We start from the raw sequence: 14,056 nt of genomic DNA, 5'->3' as shown, positions 1-14,056 counted from the left end.
ATTGGTGAAGGAGATCTTCTTTACTCTGTCTACAGATTCAAATGGTAATCTCTTCTAGAGAGACCCTCACAGACACATCCAGAAATAGGGTTTCACTAGCTAGTGGAGCATACCTTAGCCCAGTAGAGTTGACACTTAAAATTAACCATCACACAACCCAATTTAAAAATTGGCAAAGGACTTGAATAGACATTTCGCTATAGTAGATAGGTTAGGTAGTTAGCAAGGGATTCCAGATCTTCTAGGGACAAAAGTGGCTGCTGTTGCTTTGATACAACTGCCCCACCTGGGAAGAAGGACAAGGGTGGGCCCCAGGCCCCACATCTTGGTCCTGCCCCACCCTAATCTCCCAGGCAACTACCATACCTGGGGAGGAGGGAACACCCTACAAATCTGCCAATCAACTTAGTGCGTCATCTGCAAAAGAATGCAGAGGACTCTCTAGCCCACAGGCCAAACAGCATAGGTACTACAGAGTCCAGAAATTGACCTAGAACAACCCTCATGCAACTCCCAACTCTGTCATCAAAGTGGTTCCAGGGTGATGTCTGAACCATGAGGGAGTCCCAATTTGGTCACTATAAAACAAGATGCAGACCATAACCAAGCCCTTTTTGGACCCTTTCTTTTGCTCTCCCTTTGCTGCAACAATGGGTCCGGTCATTATCTGCGATGTATATATCATGATCTATAAACCTATATCTGGCTCTTGCCCTATAACTCTATCTTTCTCTCCTCAGTAAACCTCATTTTCATGCTTGCCTTACTTTGGCATGTCTGGCCATTCTTCAGCCATAGGCACACCAAGAACCAACATTTCAGACTAAAACCGGAGATATTTACAAATGGCCAACAGGCACATGAAAAGATGTTCAACATTACTAGTCATTAGAGCCAGTCAAAACCACAATAGATACCACTTCACACACAGAAGAATGGCGATAATCAAAAATTGTAAAATAATGTGTTTGTGAGGATGCGGGGAAATTGAAGCACTCGTACCTTGCTAGTGGGAACGTAAACTGACTCAGCCATTGTGAAAAACCGTTTGACAGTGCCTCAAGTAATTAAAACATAAAACTATCATATAAAGCAATTCCACTCCTGGATATAACCCGAAAGGATTTAAAACAGCTATTCAAACAAAAACTTGTATATGAATGTTCATATCAGCATTAGTCAGAATAGCCAAAAGGTAGAAACAACCTAAATGTATATAAATGGATGAATGGATGAAGAAAATGTGATATGTTCAGATGATGAAATATTATTCAGTCACAAAAAGGAATGAAATACTGATACATGCTATATGGATGAACCTCAAAAACATTATGCTAAGTAAATGAGGCCAGACACAAAAGTTTTCATATTGTATGATTCCATTTATATGGAACATCTAGAACAGGTAAATCCACAGAAGTAGAGAGCAGACTGATTTGATTTCCAGGGAATGGGGAGTGAATACTTACTTAATGTATATGGAGTTTCTTTTCAGGGTGATAAAAATGTTTTGGAAATAGAAATGACAGCTGCACAACATTGTGAATGTACTAAATGTCACTGAGTTATACATTTTAAATGGTTTCTTTGATGTTCTGTGAATTTTACCCCAATTTTTTCTAAAAGACAATTGGAATTTTGCTGAGATGGCAGATTAGAGGCTTTCCCAGCATGCCTCATATCCACTTGGAAGAAGTAAAATAGTGGCAGAAATCAGAAATTCACACTGTGAACTTGTCTTCAAGAAGGAACACAGGAATTCAACAGAGAAGTGAAGGAAACTTCCTTCTCTTCCTGGGGAAGAGAAGCTGGGCAGGAAGCCTGTGTGGCAGGGTCTAACTGAGAACTGTGAGTGAAGCCCCTAATATGGGGGGCTGACTGGGGGGAGTCCCTCTGTGATCTACTTTTCCCCTGGGAACTGCGTATGGGAAAGCACCTGTCCCTCCCAAGCCCTGGCCCTAACTCGGGGAGAAGCCAGTATACTATAAGAAGGAAAGGCACCAGGAAGTGCCCAAGGCATTTTCCCAGATGTGGGATACAATAAGAGGACACCATTCTCAATCCTGACTCACATAACAAGCTGGGCAGAATTTGACAACCTTGCTGCGTGGGCTGCCTCAGGCATCAGAAAGTCTCAGGCTGAGGATTCAAGTGCTGGATCAGAGTCAGGGAAGGGCCCCACAGCCAGAACTGAGAAGCAAGTGTGGGGTGTGCTCCAGCTGTGGACACTGGAAGTGGGCTGTCCCCCACCATGGGAACTGAGCAGGAGGACATTTGCCAGGAGAGCTGTGCTTTTGCCTCGGTGGTGTTTTTCTGGCAGGGCTTGCTTGCCAAACTGTGTGTGATTACACTAAGTGCCCAAACTCACTCCCTTGGTCAGGACAGGGGAGTGAGCTCCACAAGATCTGAAGAGTGAGAGGGAGGCAGGTCCCAAACCTGCCTGCCTGGACAAAGAGGTTAGGCCTACACTCTTTTCACGTGCAAAGAACTTGGTAGAGCAGCAGTTTCTCCAGTCTTCGCAGGGGCATATCTGCAGGTATTTGGTGATGGCTCCCTGGACCCTCATCAGAGCTGGTGCTTGCACATATCACTGGGGGGCCCAAGTGTGGACCTCCTCAGTCCACCTCCATTCAGCTTCACCACCACCCCCTCACAAGGCTGAGTGCAGAACACAAACCACTGAGTGCTCCATAGTCCAGCCCATTGTCTGGAACACATGAGAACTTCTCCTGGTAAACAAAGGTCAAGCATAAACCCTACTGATACCACTACCACGGCCAGATCTTACCTGCAAGCACCAACTACTGGCCTGGAGGTTGATTCCACAACTCAATACAAAACTGCTGACACAAATGCACAGCACTTGGGAATAAGATAACCTTTTCATGATCTCTGCCACCCAGGCTTCTCAGGAGGCCATGAGCCCACTCACCCACCCAGTACACTGATACTACAACTGGCACCTGAGAAAACCACCACACTAACGCTATCTATAACCAAGGAATTCATACACAGTCTTCACCACTGAATGCACCCAGAAGCAAAGCCAAAAGGCCCTACTCGACATGCATTAGAGTCATAGCCTCAGGAAAAAAAAAAAAAAAAGTTCCATCAAAACAAAAATAAACTCAAAAATAAGAAATGACTCTCCAGATGCAAAGAAATCAATGTAACAATATAGGGAATATGAAAAAGCAGTGTGTTATGACACCCCAAAGGATCACACTAACTCTCTACCAATGAATCCTAACCAAGTGAAATTTCTGAAATACCAAATAATGGAAACAAAATATTGATTTTAAAGAAGTTCAATGAGATATAAGAGAATTCAGAAAATCAATTCAGGATATAAAGGAGAAATCTACCAAGGAGATAGATAGTTTTATAAAAACCAAACAGAACTTCTGGAAATGAGAAATTCATTAAGGGAATTATAAAATATAGTTGAAAGCTTCAACAACAGACTAGACTAAGCAGAGGAGAGAATCTCACAATGTGAAGACAGGTTTTTAGAATTAAAATAGACAAAAATTTTTCTAAAAGAATACAAAAGACTGAGCAAACTCTGTGAGAAGAATAGGATTAAATAAAGCAACCAAACTTACCAATCATTGGCATTCAGAAGGGACAAGAAAAAACAAAAAGTTTAGAAAACTTATTTAAGTAAATAATTGATGAAAGCTTCCCTAGACTAGCAAGAGATTTAGATATCTGGACACAAGGAAAACACATTGCAAGACAGACTTCACCACAACATATAGGCATCAGACTGTCTGAAGTGAATGTGAAGAAACAAATTCTAAAATCAGCAAGAGAAAACTATCTAGTCACCTATAAAGGAGACCATCAGACTAAGAACAGACTTCTCAGCAGAAACCTTAAAAGCCAGGAGAGATTCAGATCCTACCTACAAGATGTTTAAAGAGGAAAAAAAAAAAAAAAAAAAAAAAAACTGTCAACCAAGAATTTTATATCCTACCAGAAAAAGCCTCATAAACGAAGGAGAAAAAATGTATTTCCCAGACAAACAAATGCCGAGGAATTCATCACCACTAAATAGGGTCTACAAAAAATACTCAAGAGTTCTAAACATGGAAACAAAAGGTCAATACTTACCATCATAAAAACACACAAAAATATAAAACTTACACATTTTATTAAAAAAATACACAAAGGAGGAAGAGAAAAAAATCAAATGGCAATAAGACAGAACTCCACCAAACTACAAGGACAGAGAGGAAAAAAAAGAAACAAAATAAATGAATAAAAATTAACGTTATGACAGGAGTAAAAACCTCATGTATAAATATTAACCTGGAACGTAAATAAATTAAATGCTCCACTTAAAAGATATGGGTAAAAAAAATATTAATAAACTATGTGCTGCTGACAAGAAATTCACCTTAATAGTAAAGATACTTATAAATAAAGGTAAAGGAGTGGAAAAAAATAATCCATGCAAACAGAAACCAAAAGTAAGCAGGAGTAGCTATACTTATATCAGATAAAACAGAATTTAATCAAAAACAGTAAAAAAGACAAAGAGGTCATTATATAATGATAAAGAGATAAATTCAACAAGAGGATATAACAATTCAGAATATGTATGTACCCAACACCAAAGCACACAGATTTACCAAACAAATATGACTAGACCTAAAGAAAGACATAGATAGCATTACAATAATAGTTAGGGACTTGAACACCCCACTCACAACACTAGACAGATCATCAAGACAGAAAATCAACAAAGAAATATTGGAATTAAATTGGACTTTAGACCAAATGGATCTAATAGACATTTACAGAACATTCTATTAAAACAACTACAGAATATACATTCTTCTCATCAGCACATGAAAAATTCTCCCAGACCATATGTGAGACAATGAAACTAGCCTCAATAAAGTTTTAAAAATCAAAATTATATCAAATGTGTTCTCAGACCACAGCAGTATAAAACTAGAAATCAACACTGAGAGGAATTCTCAAAACTATACAAATACATGGAAATTAAACAACATACTCCTGAACAATCTTACATCAAAGAAATTAAGACAGTAATTTTAAAAAATATTTTAAACAAATGAAAATGGAGACAAAAATGTACCAAAACTTCCAGGATACAATAAAAGTGGTACTAAGAGGGAAGTTTATAGCATTAAATGCCTACATCAAAAAAATAGAAAGATCACAAATTAACAATCTAATATCACAATTCAAGGCACTAGAAAAACAAGAACAAACCAAAAGCAAACTTAGTAGGAGAAATAACAAAGATTGGAGCAGAAATAAATAGAGACCAAAAAACACCACAAAAGATCACCAAGACAAAAATGTTGATCCTTAGAAAAGATAAAATTCATAAACTGCTAACTAGACAAACCAACAAAAGAAGAAAGATCCAAATAAACATAATAAGGAACAAAAAAGGAGACATTCCAACTAACACCACAGAAATACAAAAGATCATCAGAGACTACTACAAACAACTATATGGTCACAAACTAGAAAACCTAGAGGAAATGGATAAATTGCTAAAAACATACAACCTTCCAAAATTGATCCAGGAAGAAACAGCAATCTTGAACAGACCAATAACAAATAGTTAAACTGAATTTGTAACAAAAAAAAAAAAATCTCTCAGAAAAAAAGGCCAGAACCAGATGGATTCACACCCCAATTCCATCAAACACACAAAGAACTGGTACCAATCCTTCTGAAACTGTTCCCAAAAATCAAGGTGGAGGGACTCCTCTCTAACTCATTCCACAAAGGTAGTATCACCCTGGTACCAAAGTCAGACAAGGACACACACATAAAAAAAACAAAAACAAAAACAAAAAAACTACAGGTCAATAACCCGATGAACGTAGATGCAAAAATCTTCAACAATATACTAGCAAACAGAATCCAACAGCACATCAAAAAGGTAATACACCATGATCAAACGGGTTTTATTCCAGGGATTCAGGATGGTTCAACATATGCAAATCAGTAAATGTGACTAATCACATAAACAGAATGAAGAACACAAACCATATGATCATCTCAATAGACGACGGAAAAGCATTTGATAAAATTCAGCATCCCTTCATGATAAAACCCTCAACAAACTAGGCATAGAAGGAACATACCTCAAAATAATAAAGGCCACATCTGACAAATCCACAGGCAACATTATACTGAACAGGCAAAAGTTCAAAGCAAGCCACCCAAAAACTGGAACAAGACAAGGATGCCCACTTTCACCATTCCTATTCAACATAGTACAGGAAGTCCTAGCCAGAGCAATTATGCAAGAGAAATAAATAAAGGGCATCCAAATTGGAAAAGAAGTCAAATTATCTCTGTTCACTGATGATATGATCTTTTAGCTAGAAAACTCTAAAGATTCTTCCCAAAAACTCTTAGATTTGATTTTTAAAAACTCATTAACTTTCAGGATACAAAATTAATGTATAAAAATCAGTGGCATTTCTATACACCAATAATGATCAAGTGGAGAACCAAATCAAGAAGAAAACCCCATTTACAACAGTTACAAAAGAAATAGAATACTTAGGAAAATATTTAATCAAGAAGATGAAAGATCTTTGCAAGGAAAACTACAAAACATTGATGAAAGAAATTACAGATGACATGAACAAAGGGAAAAATATCCCATGCTCATAGATAGGAAGAATTAATATCATTAAGATGACCGTAATGCCCACAGCAATCTACACGTTCAATGCAATCTCTATCAAAATACCAGCATCATTTTTCACAGACTTACAAAAAACAATTCTAAAATTCATATGGAACCAAAAGAGCCCAAATAGCCAAATTAATCCTAAGCAAAAAGAATAAAGCAGGAGGCATCACATTACCTGACTTTAAATCATACTACAAGGCTATTGTAATAAAAACATCATGATAGTGGTATAAAAGACACATAAATCAATGAATCAGGATAGAGAATCCAGAAATAAAGCCACATATATATAGCCAACTGATCTCTGACAACATTGACAAAAATATGCCCTGGGAAAAGGACACCCTTTTCAATAAATGGTGCTGGGAAAACTGGATTGCCATATGCAGAAGAATGAAACTGGATTCCTGTCTCTCACCATATACAAAAATCAACACAGGATGGATCAAAGACTTAAATATAAGACCTGAAACCAGAAAAATGCAGGAAGAAAACCTAGGAAAAAAGCTTTTCCTTTTTTCTGGACATTGGCCTAGGCAAAGAAGTCATAACTAAGACCTCAAAAGCACATGCAATAAAAATGAATATAGACAAACGGGACTTAAACTAAAAAGCTTCTGCACAGCAAAAGAAACAATCAATAAAGTGAACAGACAATATGCAGAATGTGAGAAAATATTTGTAAATTATGCATTTGTCAGGGACTAATATCTAGAATTAACAAGAAATTCAAACAACTCAACCAAAAAATAATAATAATAATAATAGTAACCACATTAATAAGTAGGCAAAGTACATGAATAGACATTTTTAAAAAGAGATAAAAGGCCAAAAAGTATATGAAAAAAACGCTCAACACCATTAATTATCAGAGAAATGTAAATTTAAGCCACAATGAGATATCATCTTACACCAGTCAGAGTGGTTATTATTAAAAAGTCAGTAAAAATAGATGTTGGTGAGGATGCAGAGAAAAGAAACACTTATATACTGTTAATGGGAATGTAAATCAGCACAACCTCTACGGAAAACAATATAGAGATTTTTCAAAGAACTAAAAATAGTCTTACCACTCCATCCAGCAATTCTACTACTAAGCATATACTCAAAGGAAAAGAAATTACATTCTGTCAAAAAGATGTCTGCACTCATATGTGTATCGCTACGCTATTCACATAGCAAAGATACGGAATCTACTTACGTGTCCAACAGATGATTGGATAAATAAAACGTGGTGTGTATACACACACACACATACACACACACACACACACACACACACACACAATGGAATACTGCTCAGCCAGAAAAAGTAATGCTCAGCCAGAAAAAGTAATGAAATCATGTCTTTTGCAGCAACATGGATGGATCTAGAGACCATTATCATAAGTGAAACAACTCAGAATTAGAAAGTCAAACACTGCATGTTCTCACTTATAAGTGGGAGCTAAACAACATGTACACGTGTACATAGAGTGTGGAATAATAGTCATTGGAGACTCGGATGGGTGGGAAGATAGAAGGGGAATGAGGTGTGAGAAATTACTTGATGGGTACAATGTTCACTATTTGGGTGATGGTCACACTAACAGCCCAGACTTCATGTATATCCATGTAACAAAAGTGCACCTGTACTCCTTAAATTTATATAAATAAATAAACAAATAAATAGACAATTGGTAAATCTGAGTATCTTTTAAAATAACTATTTATGATAGAACACTTTAAAAACTATAGTCTTGTACATGAAACAAGACTAACAAAATTGCTGAACCTGGTTGGGTGATGGGTACTTGTGGGCCCATTATAATATTCTCTCGGTTTTGCTGTAGGTTTGATAATTCCACTAAAGAATGTTAATAAGAAACCCTGGATAACATTAGAAAACATAAAATTGACTTCTATTTATTAAGTGCTTACATTAAAAATTATTTCTCCTTCAAACATATTCATTTTCATTCAAAAAATGGCAAAGGTTCTTACATCATAATAGCTACGTCTATGAAAAATGTCCCAATTGTGTTCCCATAACAGATATCTTGACCCCTGCTGTAGAACGCTTTCAGCTTCCACTGGAACAGTTTCATCCCTCCTCCTTATCTGAGGCTCCTCAATCGACTCTACCTCGAATGGAGCACCTCAGCAATGAATAAGTCTAATCACAGGTCCAACCATTACTGTGGTTTACCAGCAAAGGAATCTTTGTCTTTTTGCTCTGTATCTTAGTAAGAGACTTTGTTCATTCATTTATTCACCCAATAAGCACTTATTAAATGCCCACAATATGCTGGGCACTGACTGAGAACTGAATACACAGAAATAAAAAGTACCATTCCCAGCCTCAGGGAGCTTATTAAAGAAAAAACAGTTCTAACACACAACAATAATTGCTAGAATGGGCCAGGCGCAGTGACTCATGCCTGTAATTCTAGCACCTTGGGAGGCCAAGGCGGGCGGATCGCTCGAGTCAGGAGTTGGAAACCAGCTGAGCAAGAGCGAGACCCCATCTCTACTAAAAATAGAAAGAAATGATTTGGACAGCTAAAAAATATATAGAGAGAAAAAATTAGCTGGGCATGGTGGCGCATGCCTGTAGTCCCAGATACTCGGGAGGCTGAGGCAAGAGGATCGCTTAAGCCCAGGAGTTTAAGGTTGCTGTGAGCTAGGCTGACCCCATGGCACTCTAGCCTGGGCAATAGAGCAAGACTCTGTCTCAATAATAATAATAATAATAATAATAATAATAATAATTGCTAGAATGAATCTCTGTGTAAAATGTACTAAGAACACAAGAAAAGTACATCTTGATCCTGGCTGACGCAAAGAGGAGGAAAAGGCTTCAAAGACCTCCCTAAATCATCTAGAGTAGTCCCCTTTCTCACTGAAATTTTCTTCCTTTCCTCTCAACCAAAATATGATTCTTCCTTCTTTAAAAATACTGCATAAAAGTCACCTCCTACCTCCTCCCAAAAAAACTACAGAGTTCTTAAGTACCACATAATTCTTAAAGAAAACCAACCAAATCTATGAAACTCAGAAGAGAGTAAGGAAGAAAAAGAACACTCACTGAGTGACAATTCTACACATGAACCAGGGAGAGATGGTACTTAAATTTTTTTCTTGTTATGCCTAGCTCTATGACTGTCTCTATTAACTTGCTTATACATCATTTGCATTTTAATTTATTTCCCACTTGAAATTGCATATTTTTCAAAGACAAAGGCTTAGACTGCTATGGCTTTAAATGTCCACAGCTACTAGATATATATTCCCAGACATAACCAAGTGGTTACAAAGTAGGAATGGGCAATAGAGGACAACAGAGGAACTCCTTGAATTTCAATTGCTAACTAGTGCCAGTGGATCAAGTACAACATAAATCTCCTAGTTTTCTTATCTTTAACTTAATGCAACCACATGTAAAAACCTCAGCCAATGTACTACATATATAAAGTTGGAATTATGTTTTGAAAAAAAAAAAAAAAGCTTGGAAATGACAATTTTATCTCCAGGAACCTCAGAGAACTGGAAGGAAAAAGCAAATTGCAAATAAGTTTTGATAGATAATATTCTAAGAAACTATGCAATTCCCAAAGAGACATTAAGTATACACAAATTATATAACTGAAAGGAAATACGGATGATAGAGGGGAGGGGAAAAAGCAGGGGACTGTTCAAAAATAAAAGAGAATAAAGAGGCATAAGAACTAAACACAATGCATGAAACCTGACTGAATCTTGGATCAAAAAAACTCAAAAACCTTTTAGGGATAACTGGGGAGATGTGAATATGGACCATTACATTAAACATTGCTATGGCTTGAATGTATGGGTCCCTTCAAAATTCATATGGTGGGATTTAACCTCCCAGGTGATGGTATTAAGAGTAGATGGGGATCCTAATCACTTCCAGTGATTAGACCATGAAAGCTCTGTTCTCATGGATGAGATTAATGCCCTGGGAAAAAGGATTCAGAGAGCTGCCTTCCCCCTTCCATCTCTTCTGCCGTGTGAGGACATCCAAAAGGCGCCATCTATGAGAAATGAGCCTTCACCAGATACCAAACCTGCTGGTGCTTTGATCTTGGACTTTCCAGACTCCCGAACTGTGAAAAATAAATTTCTGTTGGTTATAAATTACCCAGTCTCAGGTATTTTGTTATATAGCAGCACAAATGGACTAAGACAAATGTATTCTTAAATTAGTGCCAATGTTCTTATACGTGACATTGGTATTATGATTATGTGGAGATTATATTCTTAAGACCTGCATGCTAAAATTTTTAATTATGACATCTTTAATATAGTTTAAAATGGTTTTAAAAATATATAAATATCTAAAGAAAGAGAAAATGTGGCAAAATGTTAAGAGAGTAAATCTACCTGAAAGGTAATATGACTGTACATTGTCCTATATTTTCAATTTTTCTGTAGCACTGAACGTTGTCAAAATGAAAAGTTGAAAAGGCAGGAAGACAGAAAGCATGAGAGGAGGCCAGCTTGACTGAAGCATGAGAAGTAAAAGCAGCACTAGTCTCAATAATCATAAAAACAAGCTACATGATCTTGGGCAGGTCACAAAACCTCTCTAGGTCCCAGCTGAAGGAGAAGGAAGTAGGATGATCTCCAAAGCACTTTCCAGCTATAAAATCCCATTATTCCACTACTACCTCTCAGCTCTAAAACACAAAAGATAACCATATTCAAAGCAGAAAAACTTACAGGATTGTTGTAAGGATGAAATACAATAAAAGATTTAAAACAGCCAGCCAAATGCCTCTTATTTTGAGAAAACATCTTAAAAATTCTTCAGAGGAAAAGCAAGATAGGACTATTGATTAATTTAGAAGAAATGCCAGAGTTAGATTTTAATATCTATTCCATTTCATTTTGTACCTAAAATATCAACCCTAAGATGCTGATGCTCTGATGAAGCCACAAAACCTGACAGATAATAAATGAACCTCCTAGGAGTTCAGACAAGCTAGGTGCTTTCAAGTGAGCTTAGGATGATATATATCTAATGGTAGGATGCTTGAAAATCTCCAAAATGAAATAATAATAAAATTACATTATTACAAAATTACATTACAGAACTTTGGGTTGACAGTCTGGGAAGATTTCAGACTGGCTGAAAATGTTAAAAGAATTATCTCTTTTGAAAGAAAGCAGAAGAGGAGGCTTAAAACTCAGTATAAAAGTATAGACCAATTATTTTAACTTCCAGAAAGACTCTAAAGTCATACAAAATTAAGCTTATAATTAATTAGAAGTTATACAAAATTAAATTTTAGGTATAAAACAAAACAAAGTATTAGCTAATACAAACTACAAATTTGCCAGATGCTTTATTTCCAGCACTATGTTATTTCTAGCATTATAATTAATTACCTTTTGGTAAAATAACCAATCTTTCACATAAGGGGAAGATAGTTTTCTAAAATGTTTCTTCTGTACATGATACCAGCATGCAACCGGTTGCTCAAAGACCAAAACTCTTGAAGTCATCTGGCGTATATCCTGTCTGTCTTTCCACATCCAGACAGTCCACAAGTCTCATGAATTCTGACTCAAAAAAATGCATCTCAAATCCATCCATCTCCCTTGTAACTAGCACCTTCATTCAGACCACCACTATCTCACCTCAGCTCCTAAAAGCCAGATTTCACATTCACCTCAGCCAGTCCATTCCTCACAGAGCAGTTAAAATAGTATCATTTAAAATAAAATGCAAACCTCTTGCCAAACCCTTCAAAGCACTGAATATTTCTATAATCTCTTCCTACTCATCTCTGCCTCTTTCACTAAGTCAGCCACGCTGGGTTTTTTTGATCCCTCAAATTCACCAAGCTCTTTCCTCATTCAGGGTCTTTGCACCCACTATTCCTTTTAATGAGAATGCTTTCCCCATCAAATGAAACCACACACACACACACACAACTAACTCTTTAAATAGCTCCTTTTCATACAATAGTTCTCACCTTAAATATTAACTCCTCAAATGAGCCTTATATGAATCTATCTACAGTAGCCCCCACCTTCTCATCTCCAAATTATCTGGGTTTTTTTTTTGCTTTCCTTCAAAAAATGTATTATAATTCATAATTATCTTGTCAATTTATTGTTTAACCTGTCCCCCCTTGTATAATAGAATATAAGAACGGGAATAAGGATGGAACATCAAGCTTATTCATCATTATATCCTCAGAAGCAGCACATTGTATGATACTTAATAGAAGCATATCAATGTACATCAAATGAATGAATGAAATAGTAAATAAATATATGATTATATTAGACAATGAGACTGATAATGCTATCAACAGAAATACAGAAACCAGAACCAAGTACAAGTGTTTGAGAAGAAAAAGATAATGTGTTGAATTTGGTGGTAGGCAATTGAAAATATAGGACTGGTAGACACACAGGTTGAGGAAGAGATATAGACTGGGATTCTGTTAATTATTGTTAGTTGAAAAAAATAATTATATCATAAATGAGATAAAATTCATTAGGATAATGAATTTGACAAGCAAAATATAAATAATAGAAATATAAAATGATAGTTGGCTATATACATAGCAGATTAGTCTAACATAAAAGACACAACAAAACTAAGACAAGTCACAGTTTCTGCAACCAAAAAAAAAACAATTGTTTTCAGTAATTTACTAAGAAAAGCAAAGTAATCCTACCTTACTACTATTCGCTGCTGGTCATGTCTTAGCTAAAGTAGCAGGTCCATGTTGAGGTGTTACACATTAGGGATGAGGCAGACACTCGAGAAAACGTGAAGTCTCATGAGAATGACCATAGGTCTAGCCAAAAGACATGAGCTGCAAGAAGAAATTTAAGGAGTCAGAACTGTGCACTACAGAGAAAGAAGTAAAAAGGTGTACATGAAGTGTAATTGGCTATTACTGGAAATTAGCTATGATGGTTTATCACATTCACCACATTAACAATAAAAATACTCCACTTATCTAGCTTCTCTATTCACTGCTTACTCCCTTCCCATTTTTTCCCAAACTTTCCTAATGTGTAATTTGCCGCCTTCTCCCCCAATCTATTCCCTCAGTTTTGAAGAGATAATTCATGTTTTTTTCCATTTTTACATCATAAAACTAACTTTTAAGTTTGAAGCACATTAGAAGAAAGTGACTACACTTGTTAAAATATTATTACAGCCTAAAGTCATTAAGTATGTAAGAAAAACTTTTTCAAAGGCTAGGGAAGGTTTGGGAAGGATTCTCCCGGCAAACACATACTTTCTCAGTCTCACATACTTCAGTATGCCAAAGTATGATCCTTGAATTGGCTGTTCTCCCTTCAATCCTTGAAACTGGGAGACCTTCTAAA

The 14,056-nt window shown here is 36.4% G+C and overlaps 1 protein-coding gene across 1 annotated transcript in view; it reads right to left on the bottom strand.

The window, feature by feature from the left end:
* FER (FER tyrosine kinase) overlaps positions 1-13,536 on the bottom strand; it is a 369,146-nt gene extending 355,610 nt beyond the window's left edge. The window contains exon 1 of the mRNA XM_045565690.1: positions 13,393-13,536. The gene's annotated coding sequence lies outside the window, so the exon portion shown is untranslated. The remainder of the gene's footprint in view (positions 1-13,392) is intronic.
* Positions 13,537-14,056: the final 520 nt, after the last annotated feature.

The sequence above is a fragment of the Lemur catta genome, chromosome 12, assembly GCF_020740605.2.
Source record: "Lemur catta isolate mLemCat1 chromosome 12, mLemCat1.pri, whole genome shotgun sequence".
Classification (NCBI taxonomy): Eukaryota; Metazoa; Chordata; class Mammalia; order Primates; family Lemuridae; genus Lemur; species Lemur catta.
This window is presented reverse-complemented; position numbering and strand designations above follow the sequence as displayed.